The sequence below is a fragment of the Microcaecilia unicolor genome, chromosome 14, assembly GCF_901765095.1.
Source record: "Microcaecilia unicolor chromosome 14, aMicUni1.1, whole genome shotgun sequence".
Taxonomy (NCBI): domain Eukaryota; kingdom Metazoa; phylum Chordata; class Amphibia; order Gymnophiona; family Siphonopidae; genus Microcaecilia; species Microcaecilia unicolor.
In genome coordinates this window covers 5,489,344-5,504,553 of record NC_044044.1, presented here as the reverse complement: position 1 = coordinate 5,504,553, position 15,210 = coordinate 5,489,344, and positions in this window count along the sequence as shown.

Here is a 15,210-nt window from a genome sequence, read left to right as displayed (position 1 = left end):
AATCAGTTTTTCTGTACAAGTTTAGCTTGGGCTGGGGGCGGGGCTATGATGGGGCCCCACCAAATTGGTCTGCATAGGGCCCCGCACTTGCTAAGACCGGCCCTGCTCCTATCCAATGACTCTCCATTTTCCTCTGGAGTCTTTCATGAGGTACTTTGTCAAACACCTTCTGAAAATCCAGATACACAATGAAAGAGGAAAACTTGAAAACAGGAAATTGAAAATTAATAATTGGACTACCTAGAACAGAATCACAAATATACACATTTATCAGTACTGAAATTCAAAAAAACAGATAATGATGAAATATCTAATAAGCACACATTAGAACATTGAAATAACATAGCTATGATAATAATGATTTTCTACTACTACTACTACTACTACTTAACATTTCTAGAGCGCTACTAGGGTTACGCAGTGATGTACAAATTAACAAAGAAGGACGGTCCCTGCTCAAAGGAGCTTACAATCTAAAGGACGAAATGTCAAATTGGGGCAGTCTAAATTTCCTGAGTAGAGATGTAGTGGTTAGGTGCCCAAAGCGACATTGAAGAGGTGGGCTTTGAGCAAGGACTGGAAGATGGGTAGGGAGGGGGCCTGGCGTATGGGCTCAGGGAGTTTGTTCCAAGCATGGGGTGAGACGAGGCAGAAAGGGTGGAGCCTGGAGTTGGCAGTGGTGGAGAAGGGTACTGAAAGGAGGGATTTGTCTTGGGAGCGGAGGTTACGGGTAGGGACGTAAGGCGAGATGAGGGTAGAGAGGTAAGGAGGGGCTGCAGATCGAGTGCATTTGTAGGTTAGTAGGAGAAGCTTGAACTGCATGCGGTACCTGATTGGAAGCCAGTGAAGTGACTTGAGGAGAGGGGTGATATGAGTATATCGGTCGAGGCGGAAGATAATTCGGGCAGTAGAGTTCTGGACGGACTGAAAGGGGGATAGATGGCTGAGTGGGAGGCCAGTGAGGAGTAGGTTGCAGTAGTCAAGGTGAGAGGTAATGAGAGAGTGGATGAGAGTTCGGGTGGTGTGCTCAGAGAGGAAAGGGTGAATTTTGCTAATGTTGTAGAGGAAGAAGCGACAGGTATTGGCTATCTGCTGGATATGCGCCGAGAAGGAGAGGGAGGAGTCGAAGATGACACCAAGGTTGTGGGCAGATGAGACAGGGACGATGAGGGTGTTATCAACTGAGATAGAGAGTGGAGGGAGAGGAGAAGTGGGTTTGGGTGGGAAGACAATAAGTTCGGTCTTGGACATGTTCAGTTTCAGGTGGCGGTTGGACATCCAGGCAGCAATGTCGGATAAGCAGGCTGATACTTTGGCCTGGGTTTCCGCAGTGATGTCTGGTGTGGAGAGATAAAGCTGAGTGTCGTCAGCATAAAGATCATAGTGGAAACCATACAATGAGATCAGGGAGCCCAGGGAAGAAGTGTAGATTGAAAAAAGAAGGGGTCCAAGGACAGATCCCTGAGGAACTCCAACAGAGAGCGGGATAGGGGTGGAGGATGATCCATGAGAGTGTACTCTGAAGGTACGATTGGAGAGATAAGAGGAGAACCAGGAGAGGACAGAGCCCTGGAACCCAAAAGAGGACAGTGTGTCAAGAAGTAAGTTGTGATTGACAGTGTCAAAAGCGGCAGAGAGGTCGAGGAGGATGAGAATGGAGTAGTGACCTTTGGATTTGGCAAGAAACAGGTCATTGCAGACTTTAGATAGTGCCGTTTCTGTCGAATGAAGGGGGCGAAAGCCGGATTGAAGCGGATCGAGGATGGCATGAGAGGAGAGAAAATCAAGGCAACGGCTGTGAACGGTGCGTTCAAGTATCTTGGAGAGGAAGGGTAGGAGAGAAATGGGGTGGTAGTTGGAGGGACAAGTAGGGTCAAGTGATGGTTTTTTGAGGAGTGGTTTAACTACAGCATGCTTGAAGGTGTCCGGGACAGTTGCCGTGGAGAGAGAGAGGTTGAGGATATGGCAGATGGTGGGGTGACAGTAGGAGAGATGGTGTTAAGTAAGTTGGTAGGGATGGGGGTCAGAAGAACAGGTGGTGCATTTCGAGGAGGAAAGAAGATGGGCGGTATCCTCTTCGGTGATATCAGGAAAAGAGGAGAAAGAGGCCTGGGTTGGTTGGTTGAGAGAGTGGGTTATAGGGTGAAGAGGAGGAGATGGTTTGGTGGTGAATTCAAGGTTGATCTTCTGCACCTTGTCGCGGAAGAAGTCAGCCAGTGATTGAGGAGAGAGTGAGGGGGGGTGGGAGTGGAGGGCACTTTGAGGAGAGAGTTAAGAGTGGCGAAGAGAAGACAGGGTTAGAGCTGAGGGAATTAGTTAATTGGGTGTAATAGTCCTGTTTGGCGAGGAATAGGGAGGACTGGAAGGAGGATAGCATGAATTTATAGTGAATGAAATCAGTATGGGTGCGAGATTTCCTCCAGAGGCGTTCAGCCAATCGGGCACAAGAGCGAAGGTATCAGGTGCAAGGGGTCAGCCAGGGCTGGCGATTAGTACGCCTTGTGGGACGGGAGATGGATGGTGCAAGGGTGTCCAGAGCAGAGGAGAGAGTGGCATTGTAAGTGGAGACAGCCTGGTCAACAGACTCGGAGGACATGATGGAAGGGAGGAGATTAGAGATACTAGAGGATAAGGTGGGAGGGTCAACAGCCTGGAGATTCCTGGAAGTAGTGGTTAGTGTTGGGCGGAATTGAGGGGGAAGGTGATGAAGTGTGAAGGTGATCAGATGATGGTCAGAGAGAGGAAGAGCTGAGGCGCAGAAATTGGAGGGTGAGCAGGTAGAGGAGAGGACAAGGTCAAGACAGTGGCCAGATTGGTGAGTAGGGGTGGTGGAGCTCAGTTGGAGGTTGAAGGAGGAGGTTAGAGTGAGAAACTGAGAAGTGTATGAGTTAGATAGGTTATCAGTGTGTATGTTAAAGTCTCCAAGAATGAGGGATGGGGATGAGGGCTCAAGAAAGACAGAGAGCCAGGCATCGAAGTCGGTAAGGAAGGAAGAGAGGGACTTATCGGGGGGCAGTAAATGACTGCAACTCTGAGTGGCAGTGGGTAGAATAGACGGATGGAGTGAACTTCAAAGGATGAGAAGCAGTGAGACTGCGTTAGGAGGAGAGGTTGAAAACTGCAGGAAGGCGAGAGTAGTAACCCGGCGCCGCCACCGCGGCCAACTGGGCGGGGAGAATGAGAGAAAAGATAACCTCCATGACATAAGGCCGCGACTGAGGCAGAGTCATCAGGGGTGAGCCAGGTTTCAGTTAGGGCGAGCAGTTGAAGGGAACGGGAGATGAAGAGATCATGGGTGAAAGAAAGATTGTTGCAGACCAAGCGGGCATTCCACAGGGCACACGAGAAGGGGAGAGAGGAGGGGGGAGGAGGGGAATAGAGATGAGATTGGAGACATCTCGGAAACGTTTGCAGGGATGAGACGAGGACAGGTGTGGGGGACCTGGGTTGGGATTGATGTCTCCCGCGGATAGCAGGAGAAGGAGCAAGAGAGTGCGGAGGAGGGTGGGGGAGGTAGGGTGACGAAGACGGGATGCGCTTCTACAACACAGCTTACCATATAGCTGAGGGGCCAAATGCAGATGGGGACAAGATGCATGGTACAGAATCAGTTGAGATAAATAAATGGGTGGCTAAACTAAAGGCAAGTTCTTTGTACAGTTAATCAAGATATAAGGAACTTGTCTATTTTACAGTGCATGTAACAAGCTAGTCCAGGTGCAGAAAGGTTGTATACTCAGTCACCCTATATATTAAATGCTTGGGAGAAGAGCCAGGCTTTTCCCTGCTTCCTGTAGTAGAGGTAGTCTCAATTAGAATAAATTCCAGAGTGTGGGGTCTGCTCCTGAGAAGGCTCACTGGCGGGTATAACATCGTACATATTATTTTGATGAGAGGACAGATAGTGATGATCCTAGAGAGAATCTTAGAGGTTTCAAAAATGTGTAAAGGGCTATCTTATTCTTACGTACTCTGCCCAATTTGTCTGAATACCTTGAAAATCAGACATAGGGTTTTCAATTTAGCCCTTTAAGGAGGGGGTATAGGACGAAGGTGAAAAGAGATAGACTCAGAAGTAATCTGAGGAAATATTTATGGAAAGGGTGGTGATTTCAAGGAACGGCCTCCCATGGGAAGTGGACATGAAAACAGTATCTTAACACAAGAATAGCCATACATGGGTCAGACCAATGATCTATCTAGCTCAGTATCCTGTTTCCAACAGTGGCCAAGCCAGGTCACAAGTACATGGCAGAAACCCAAATAATAGCAATATTCCATTCTATCAATCCCAGGGCAACTACTACTACTACCACTATTTAGCATTTCTATAGCGCTACAAGGTGTACGCAGCGCTGCACAAACATAGAAGAAAGACAGTCCCTGCTCAAAGAGCTTACAATCTAATAGACAAAAAAAAGTAAGCAAATCAAATCAATTAATGTGTACAGGAGGAGGAGAGGAGGGTAGGTGGAGGCAAGTGGTTACAAGTGGTTACGAGTCAAAAGCAATGTTAAATAGGTGGGCTTTCAGTCTAGATTTAAAGATGGCCAAGGATGGGGCAAGCCTTAGGGGCTCAGGAAGTTTATCCCAGGGCAAACAGTAGCAGAGTCCATAGTCCATAGCAGACTATGGACTTTTCTTCCATGAATTTGTCCAAACCATTTTAAACCCAGAGCTTAACTAATCTTGGAGTGAAAAAAAATATTTTCTCCCATTTGTTTTAAATTATATCCATGTAAATTCCTTGAGTGTACCTTAGTCTTTGTACTTTTGGAATGAGTAATAAATTGATTCACTTCTACTAGTTCTCCACATCTCTGGATTTTGTAGATCTCAGTCATACCTCTCCTCATTCATCTCTTTTTTACGCTGTAGAATAACCTCTTTAGCCCTTTCTCTTATGAGAGGAGTTCCATCCTCTTTATCATTTTTAATTCAAAATAGCTTACTACAAGTAAATTTGCTTCCAGATTCTATATATGATGCGTGAAGGCATGTGTGTAGATTAGTGTGCACGTCTAATCTATGCAAGCACCTAAGTTGGTTAATGTGCCACTTAGTCTTTATAATTGGCATATAACAACCCTTATCAATACCAATAGGACATAATTGGAATTTACATGCGCACTTTGCTAGGTGTATGCTGAAAAGCAGTACGTGTAAATTCTACTGCATGCAGCCAAACAGAGTCAAGCGCACACTGTGGGCATCCTGGACCTATCAATCAAATCTACAGAATTTATGCCAGTACACACAATGATTTTGGTGTACACATTTACACCATCTTTTCACTAGTGTAAATGAATATATGTCAATTTCTGTATGTCCACCAGCCCAATGCATATTCTATATACTGCATCTGAATGTAGGCACATCTTACAGAATATGCCTAGGCATCTATATTGGATGCACCTAGATTCTAGGTGCCATATTTAAAATCTTGTCCAGAATCTCTAAGGGAGTGATAGAGAGAGTAGATGGCATGGATGGGCAGATTGGATAGACAATCTAGCTTATTTTCGAAAGGGAAGGATGCCCATCTTCCGACACAAATCGGGAGATGGGCGTCCTTCTCCCAAGGTCACCCAAATCGGCATAATTGAAAGCCAATTTTTTGCATCCTCAACTGCTTTCCATCGCAGGGATGACCAAAGTTCATGGGGGTGTGTCGTCAGCGTAGCGAAGGCGGGACAGGGACGTGGTTAAGAGATGGGTGTCCTCAGCCGATAATGGAAAAAAGAAGGGCGTCCCTCACGAGCATTTGGTTGACTTTACTTGATCCTTTTTTTTCACGACCAAGCCTCAAATAGGTGCCCGAACTGACCAGATGACCACTGGAGGGAATCGGGGATGATCTCCCCTTACTCCCCCAGTGGTCACCAACCCCCCTCCCACCCAAAAAAAAATTTTTTCCAGCTTCTATGCCAGCTTCAAGGGTCATACCCAGCTCCCTGACAGCAGTATGCAGGTCCCTGGAGCAGTTTTTAGTGGGTGCAGTGGCGGACCCAGGCCCATCCCCCCCACCTGTTACACTTGTGGTGGTAAATGTGAGCCCTCCAAAACCCACTCGAAACCCACTGTACCCACATGTAGGTGCCTCCCTTCATCCCTAAGGGCTATGGTAGTGGTGTACAGTTGTAGGAAGTGGGTTTTAGGGGGGGTATGGGGGGCTCAGCACCCAAGGTAAGGGAACTATGTACCTGGGAGCAATTTGTGAAGTCCACTGCAGTGCCCCCTAGAGTGTCCGGTTGGTGTCCTGGCAGATGAGGGGGAGCAGTGCACTATGAATGCTGGTTCCTACCACAATTGGATTTGGTCGTTTTTGAGATGGGTGTCCTCGGTTTCCATTATCGCCAAAAACCAGGGACGACTATCTCTAAGGATGACCTAAATGTTGAGATTTTGGCATCCCTGACCGTATTATCGAAACAAAAGATGAATGTCCATCTTGTTTCGATAATACGGGTTTCTCCGCCCCTTTGCCGGAACGTCCTTAGAGATGGACGCCCGTAGAGATGGTCGTCCCCGTTCGATTATGCCCCTCCACATGGTCTTTATCTGCCTTCATTTCTTCTATTTCTATGTTTTCTTTCAATTAGCATGCAGTAACTGTTTGGAAGAGGAATACTTCCTGAGCTGTTACTGCCTAAAAAATGTGCTCGTATGACAATTTTTTAAAATGGTCGCATACTGATTGCAACATTAGCACAAAGCCATTAATGAACAGAATGAACAGGAAGGTCACAAACAATCCACACAAACCAAGAAACGACAACTAACAAAAGTCCACATTACACTGAACGCAGAAGACCTATACCAAAAACTTCAAATAGGCTATGTCAACGCCAGATCCATAGTAAACAAAACAACAATAATAACAGACTGGATCACGTCAGCGAAACTTGATTTACTCTTCATCACTGAAACCTGGATTCATGATCAGAACGACCCTATCATCTTAAACCTATGTCCCCAGGATATAAAATCACTCAATGGACCAGAAAAGAAAAAAGAGGAGGGGGTTAGCGCTTATATACCGATCTCATCTCACGATTGAAACCACTGCAGAATCTACAACAACCCACCTCGAAATAGCCTCAATCAGAATCCAACATAAAACCCTGCTCGACCACCTAAATTGCGTCCTATTCTACAGACCACCATGTAATTGGAACGAAAGCCAGGCGGACTTTATGGACTTCGTTTCAAATATATGTGTATCCAACTCCAATATACTAGTATTAGGAGACATTAACCTTCACCTTGAAGACCCAAACTCTACCAACGCATGGGAATGCAAGGATTTCCTTCATCTATGTGATCTTACATGGCCACACATGCAAACAACCCACGCGAAGGGTCATACACTCGACCTCATCTCATACAAACTGTTCACTGATCAGAACCTAACCATAACACAAACTAGATGGACAGAAACACCATGGACCGACCATTACAAACTAAACCTATCCCTAAAATGGAGAAAAAGGGGTTCTCTCCACACACGAGAACACACAACTCACACCACGAGAGGCCAAATAGACCCGGTTACTTTCTGGCAACAAATATACAACAGCGATTGGACAACACAAACGGAATCCATACATTACCTCTCAGAATGGGACAAAAGATGCAGACACATACTAGATGAAATAATACCCTTAGAAACAAGAACTTCACGTAGACACAACTTGATACCGTGGTTCAATGAAGAACTGAAAAAACTAAAAACACAATCTAGGAAACTGGAACGCGCATGGAAAAAAATAAAAGACAAGCACACTCTCAACGCAGGGAAACAACTACAAAGGAAATACAAATACGCAATAAAACAGACCAAAAGGTCGTACTTCAAAACTAAAATTGGGCTGGACTACAAAAACACGAAAAACTATACCGCCTCATGAACAAACTACTAGACACATCACCAGTCACCACAACCAACACTGACATCCCATCTGCAGACAACCTTGCTAAATACTGTGATAAGGAAGAGGCTGTCCTACCCTGGTTAGGCCCCTAGAGGGCGCTGTTCCCCTAAAATGTCCATGGAGAAGGGCTGGGTGAGTCACTAAAGGGAGCCAGTAAGGGGAGGTATAGCTGGAGGTCGCTAGGACCGGGGAGAGTCCTGGAGGTGGAAACAGGTGCAGCAGGTTATGGGCTGGGTCCTGTTTGGCCATTAACCACTTAAGACCCCACCTGAGTTGTGAGGGAGAGAGGAGAGCTAGCAGCTGAAGAAGAGAGCTGGTAACTGAAGCAGGGGGATCCCCATGAGAAGTACTGGCTGTGCCCTTTGGACTGGTGGTAGAACTGTGTGTTCCCAAGAAGGAAGCTGGCTGGGGTAAGAAGGCCCTAGAGTATCAAGAATAAGAACTATGTGTTCAAGGAGAGACTGTGTGTCTAGAACAGTGAAGAGGTACTGTGTGTCCCAGCTGAAAAGACTGTGTGTCTAGAACAGTGAAGAGGTACTGTGTGTCCCAGAGGAAAAGACTGTGTGTCTAGAACAGTGAAGAGGGACTGTGTGTCCAAGATGAAAAGACTGTGTGTCTAGAGCTGTGTGCTACAAGGAGGGACTGTGTGTCCAGGGACTGAGTTAGTACTGAGCCCAAATGCCTGTGTGAGAGGGCTCAGGGGGAAGAAATCTATGGATATTGAACTGTGCAAGAAGAAATGTTTAAAATGGAAGATTGCACTGAGTAGGAAGAAATGAAATGGTTAAGCTGGAAGAACTGTTTAAGCTTGTGAAAGTGTTTTAAGCTAAAAGAAGTGTGCCCCAGAGGCTGGAATAAAGATGTGTATGAAAATAGCCTGATTGGTGAGACCTGACGATGTTTGCCTTTTGAGAAGCAGGTCACCCTGAGCAGAAAAGGGTAGTAGATTAATTTGCATAAAATCTGCATATTGAGAACCAGCTCACCCTGAGTGAAAGAGGGATCTGGGATCCTGAGGTGGGAGCTTCATCATCACAATAGCCTGATCTTCACAATACTTCAATAAAAAAAATTGTAAATCTACAAAATATTCAGCTGCTATAATCAATGTTTTTAAATGCTGGCAGCAGGAGCTACTATAAAAGAAATATGGCTATTCCGTGCTGGTATCAAGACTGCATCTGGTGCTGAATATCTGTGCGATGCAGCACTGCCTTTATAGCCATAATATTGAGCCCATTTCACATAGGACAGTATCATTTGTTTTGTTGGGAATATTGAAGCATTACATTTCCAAAGAAAATGATAAAAATCAAGAACAAATGTATCAATAAAAAACAAACAATCAAACATAATTTGTTCCCCCATCATACAAAAGTAGCCCACATTGAAGAGGACAGTAATCAAGGTCAGAAGTACAGCAAATGCCACACTACAACATATTACAGTGATTTAAAATACAGAACAATAATTTATCTAGTTCAAAATGTTTTATTACGTTTTACAACACAAAATATAACTTACAACTATTAGTGAACAATAGCAACTACAAACAACACAGCAGATAGTTGTTAACATCTTCCAATTTTGTGAAGAGGTGCTATATGTATTGATCGAAGGAAGGCCACCACCAACTCCGACACAATACAGGTGGATTTTTATTATCCATAATGTTCTCATATAGACAAATCATGTTCCACCAAAAGTTGTAATCCATGGCAACATTGTATTCCCAGAGATTGATTATCATCTTGGTTGCACTGGTTAAAAGAAAGTCTTGTAAGTTCATATTTATTTATTTCTTTATTGCATTTGTATCCCACATTTTTCCACCTCTTTGCAGGCTCAGTATGGCTTACAATACATCATAGATAGTGGAAATAAGAAGAGAATATCTGATTTTGACAGAAGGTTATCTAAAACAGTTCAAAGGAAGGTGAAAAATGGCATGAAAATACATATGAGACCTGAAATGTATATCCAAGAGGAAAGGAGGGAGAGAAGAGATATGATACAAATCTTTAAATACTTGAAATATATTAATATACGAACAAATCTTTTTCAGAGATGGTACAGTGATTGAACTAGAGGATATGAACGGAAATTTATGTGTGGTAAACCTGCATTCAACAGTTAACAATGAAGGATTTATGGAATGAATTGAAATGGACAGGGATTAATTTACACATTCAAAAATGGGTGCAGGAAAAAGATTTGCAATAAGTATTCTTTTATAAAGGGTGCTTAGCACTTATTCCTGTGCACCAGACTTACACCTGCTGAAACCTAACGTAAATCCCAGTCATCAAGTTAGATGTGGAGACCCATTATTCTTTAACACTGTAAGCAACTTTTTGGAAAAACTCTGACCTGCCCCTCCCATGGTCTTACCCCCTTTTGGGTTGCTCATTGTGGTAATTAGACGCCTACCCAGATTGTATGCATGGTGAGCAGAGTAGCACATGTAAATTTGTGCATATGGCCAATTTTCAATTTACAAGAGAAAAAGGAAACCGATATGGTTCTCCAAGCAAGTGGCTGAAAAAATAAAGGCTAAAGAGTTGGTGTTCCTGAAGTACAAAAAAACTCAAGAAGAGGAACACGGAGAGGAATACCGGATGAAACTAAAAGACGCCAAGAGAGAGAGACGTCTGGCGAAAGCACAAGCGGAAGAACAAATGGCTAGAAAGGTAGGAGGGGTGACAAAAATTTCTTCAGGTATATTAGTGAAAGGAGGAAGACTAAAAAGGGAATTATGAGACTGAAAGATGCTGTGAACCGCTATGTAGAAAATGATGAAGAAAAAGCAAATTTGCTAAACAACTACTTTTGTTCTGTTTTCACAGAAGAAAATCCTGGAGAAGGACCACGATTGACTGAGAAAAGTACATATGAAAATGGAGTGGATAGAGCACCATTCACAGAACAGAGTATGTATGAACAACTTAAAAATCTAAAGGTGGACAAAGCCATAGGACCGGACGAGATCCACCCCAGGATATTGAGGGAGCTCAGAGAGGTTCTGGCGGGTCCTCTTAAAGATTTGTTTCATAAATCCTTAGAGATGGGAGAGGTTCCATGGGAGTGGAGAACGGCGGATGTGATTCCTCTTCACAAAAGTGGTGATAGGGAAGAAGCTGGGAACTACAGGCCGGTAAGCCTCACTTCGGTTATTGGAAAAGTAATGGAAGCGATGCTGAAGGAAAGAATAGAAAAGTTTTTGGAAGACAATAAGTTGCAAGATCCGAGACAACATGGTTTTACCAAAGGTAAATCGTGCCAAATGAATCTCATTGAATTCTTTGACTGGGTGACCGGAGAATTGAATTGTGGATGTGCTAGGAACGTAATCTACTTAGATTTCAGAAAAGCTTTTGACACCGTTCCCCACAGGAGGCTCATAAATAAACTTGATGGGCTGAAAATAGGACCCGATGTGGTAAACTGGATTAGGAACTGGTTGACAGACAGATGCCAGAGGGTGGTGGTAAATGGAATTCGCTCTGAGGAGGGAAAGGTGAGTAGTGGAGTGCCTCAGGGATCGGTGTTGGGGCCGATTTTGTTCAATATATTTGTGAGTGACATTGCCGAAGGGTTAGAAGGTAAAGTTTGCCTTTTTGCGGATGATACTAAGATTTGTAACAAAGTGGACACCCGGGAGGGAGTGGAAAACATAAAAAAGGACCTGCGAAAGCTAGAAGAATGGTCTAAGGTTTGGCAATTAAAATTCAATGCGAAGAAATGCAAAGTGATGCACTTAGGGTGTAGAAATCCACGGGAGACAAATGTGTTAAGCGGAGAGAGTTTGATATGTACGGACGGGGAGAGGGATCTTGGGGTGATAGTAGCTGAGGATCTGAAGGCAACGAAACAGTGTGACAAGGTGGTGGCCGTAGCTAGAAGGTTACTAGGATGTATAGAGAGGTGTGACCAGCAGAAGAAAAGAGCTTTTGATGCCCCTGTATAAAGTCATTGGTGAGGCCCCACCTGGAGTATTGTGTTCAGTTTTGGAGGCCGAATCTTGCTAAGGATGTAAAAAGAATTGAAGCGGTGCAAAGAAAAGCTATGAGAATGGTATGGGATTTGCGTTACATGACGTATGAGGAGAGACTTGCGTACCTGAACATGTATACCCTGGAGGAGAGGAGAAACAGGGGTGATATGATATAGATGTTCAAATATTTGAAAGGTATAAATCCACAAACGAACCTTTTCCAGAGATGCGAAGGCGATAAAACGAGAGGACATGAAATGAGATTGAATTGGGGAAGACTATGCCCTCCCACGGGAGGTGGTGGAGATGAAAACGGTAACGGAATTCAAAAATGCATGGGATAAACATAAAGGAATCCTGTTTGGAAGGAATGGATCCTCAGAAGCTTAGCCAAGATTGGGTGGCAGAGCTGGTGGGGGAGAGGCGGGGCTGGTCAGGGCCGTGCCAACACGGTAAGCGAGGTAAGCATGGCAGGGGGGTGCTTCCCTCTAGGGGGCGCCGCCGCACCATGCTCACCTCGCTCGCCCTCCCCCCAACATCCCTTTTCTTTTTTTTCCTTTTTAAATGTATCTCCGTAGCGGTTCTGGCAGCGCAGCGTCAGTGAAGGAGGCGGCGCTCCCGACGTCGCTAGCCTTCCCTTCGTTGTGTTCCGCCTTCTTCTGACGTCATTTCCTTGATGTCAGAAGAAGGCGGAACACAGCGAAAGGAAGGCTAGAGACGTAGGGAGCGCCGCCTCCTTCACTGACGCTGCGCTGCTGGAACCGCTACGGAGGTAAATTTAAAAAGAAAAAAAAAGAAAAGGGATGTTGGGGGGAGAGAAGAGGGCGGGCAGTTGAACAATGGGAGTGGGAGGGCAGGGGAGAGATGAGAGCATGGATGCGAAGGGGGAGGGGAGAAGAGGGCGGGCCAGGCCAACTGGGACATAATGGGACATTGGAGCGAGAGGAGAGAGAGGAGCATGGATGCGAGGGGGGTCATGGAAGGGAGAGAGGGGAATTGCTGGATAGTGATTAATGGAGGGTGACAGAGGAGCATGGATGGGAGGGGCAGGGCTCAGGGAGAGAGGGGAATTGCTGGATAGGGATTAATGGAGGGGGGCAGAGGAGCATGGATGGGAGGGCAGGGCTCAGGGAGAGAGGGGAATTGCTGGATAGGAATGAATGGAGGGGGAAGGGGACAGAGGAGCATGGATGGGCATGGATTGGGAGGGCAGGACTCAGGGAGAGAGGGAAATTGCTGGATAGGGATGAATAGAGGGGACAGATGGGCATGGATGGATATGGATTGCAGGGCAGGCCTCAGGGAGACAGGGCAATTGCTGGATAGAGAAAAATGGAGGGGCCAGGTGACAGATGAGCATGGATGGGCATGGATTGGGAGGGCAGGGCTCAGGGAGAGAGGGGAATTGCTGGAAAGGGATGAATGGAGGGGGCAGGGGACATAGGAGCATGGATGGGCATGGATTGGGAGGGCAGGGCTCAGGGAGAGAGGGGAATTGCTGGATAGGGATGAATGGAGGGGGCAGGGGACAGAGGAGCATGGATGGGCATGGATTGGGAGGGCAGGGCTCAGGGAGAGAGGGGAATTGCTGGAAAAGGATGAATGGAGGGGCAGGGGACAGAGGAGCATGGATGGGCATGGATTGGGAGGGCAGGGCTCAGGGAGAGAGGGGAATTGCTGGAAAAGGATGAATGGAGGGGGCAGGGGACAGAGGAGCATGGATGGGCATGGATTGGGAGGGCAGGGCTCAGGGAGAGAGGGGAATTGCTGGAAAGGGATGAATGGAGGGGGCAGGGGACAGAGGAGCATGGATGGGAGGGCAGGGCTCAGGGAGAGAGGAGAAATTGCTGGACATAGAGGGGAGGGAAGAGAGATGAAGGAGATGAAATGAGGGAAAAGGAAGAGAGGAGAAAAACTGCACATGGATGAAGAAAATAGGCAGAAGCTGAGGACCAGAAATGAAGAAGAAAGGAGGAAAGGAAAGAAATAAATGGAAAGGAAGCCCTGGAAACGGAGTTAAGAGGACAGATAGCAGCAGAATCAGATACTGGGCCAGCATGATCAGAAAAAGAAAGTCACCAGACAACAAAGGAAGAAAAAAAATCATTTTATTTTCATTTTAGTGTTTGGAATATGTCCACTTTGAGAATTTACATCTATCTTATTTTGCAATGTATAGGAATTTGTTTCTAAGAATATTGCTGACAATTCCTGTCAGTGTGGCAAGTGGTGAGCGATCATTTTCACGGGGGGGAGGGCCACCGCCGCCGCCGCTGCCAACTGATAGTCTGCAGGGGGGCGCCAGAGACCCTAGGCACAGCCCTGGGGCTGGTGGTTGGGAGGTGGGCCTCATGCTGAGCAGACTTCTACGGTCTGTGCCCTGAAAATGGCAGAAACAAATCAAGGTCAGGTGTACACATAAAATAGCACATATGAATTTAAATTGTTGGGCAGACTAGATGGACCGTGCAGGTCTTTTTCTGCCGTCATCTACTATGTTACTATGTTACACGTGCTACTAAATTGTTTAACATCATGATATGTGGCCGGTAATAACAAATTATCATCACTAATTGCAATTAATTCAAATTTATGATTCTTATTTCTAGGCATATTCTATAAAAACCTTTTTTCCCAAGAAGCATCTTCCGTACCCTAGTACAATCATTAGTAATAAGCCATCTGGACTACTGTAACATTCTTTTTTTTATTATTTCTTTATTCATATATTTCCATATATCATCACAATACGTGAATATGCAATCGGCATTTATACAAAAGGCAAAAATAAAAAATAAAGAGAAATATCATTAACAGCCTTTCTGTCCACAAGTTTAGGAAATTTTGGAATCCAAGAATGTAGAATTTAAAGTAAAACATATAGCAATAATTAAGGACTAGTGGTTGCAACCTCTGGTTCAGACCCCAGCCTGCATTTAGGGAGGGCACACAACATTCAATTCCACTCTAGCATCTAGAAATTGTTTTAACTGTTTTGGGTCTACAAATTGAAACTGTTTACCCTCAAGCATTACATTACAATAACAAGGAAAACGTAATATAAAAGTTGCTCCCAGTGCCACCACCCTAGGGCGGAGTTCCAGAAAGGCAGCGGCAGGTGGAAGCGGACCTCGGCTGGCGGGGGTTGGGGTCCTCCACCAGCAAAAGTAAGCAACGGCAGCGGGGGAGGGTTGATGGCGGTAGGGGGGTCCAGGGCAAAATCTGCGGGGGCCCAGGCCCCTGAGGCCCCACGCAGATACGCCCCTGGTGCCTAGATTTAAC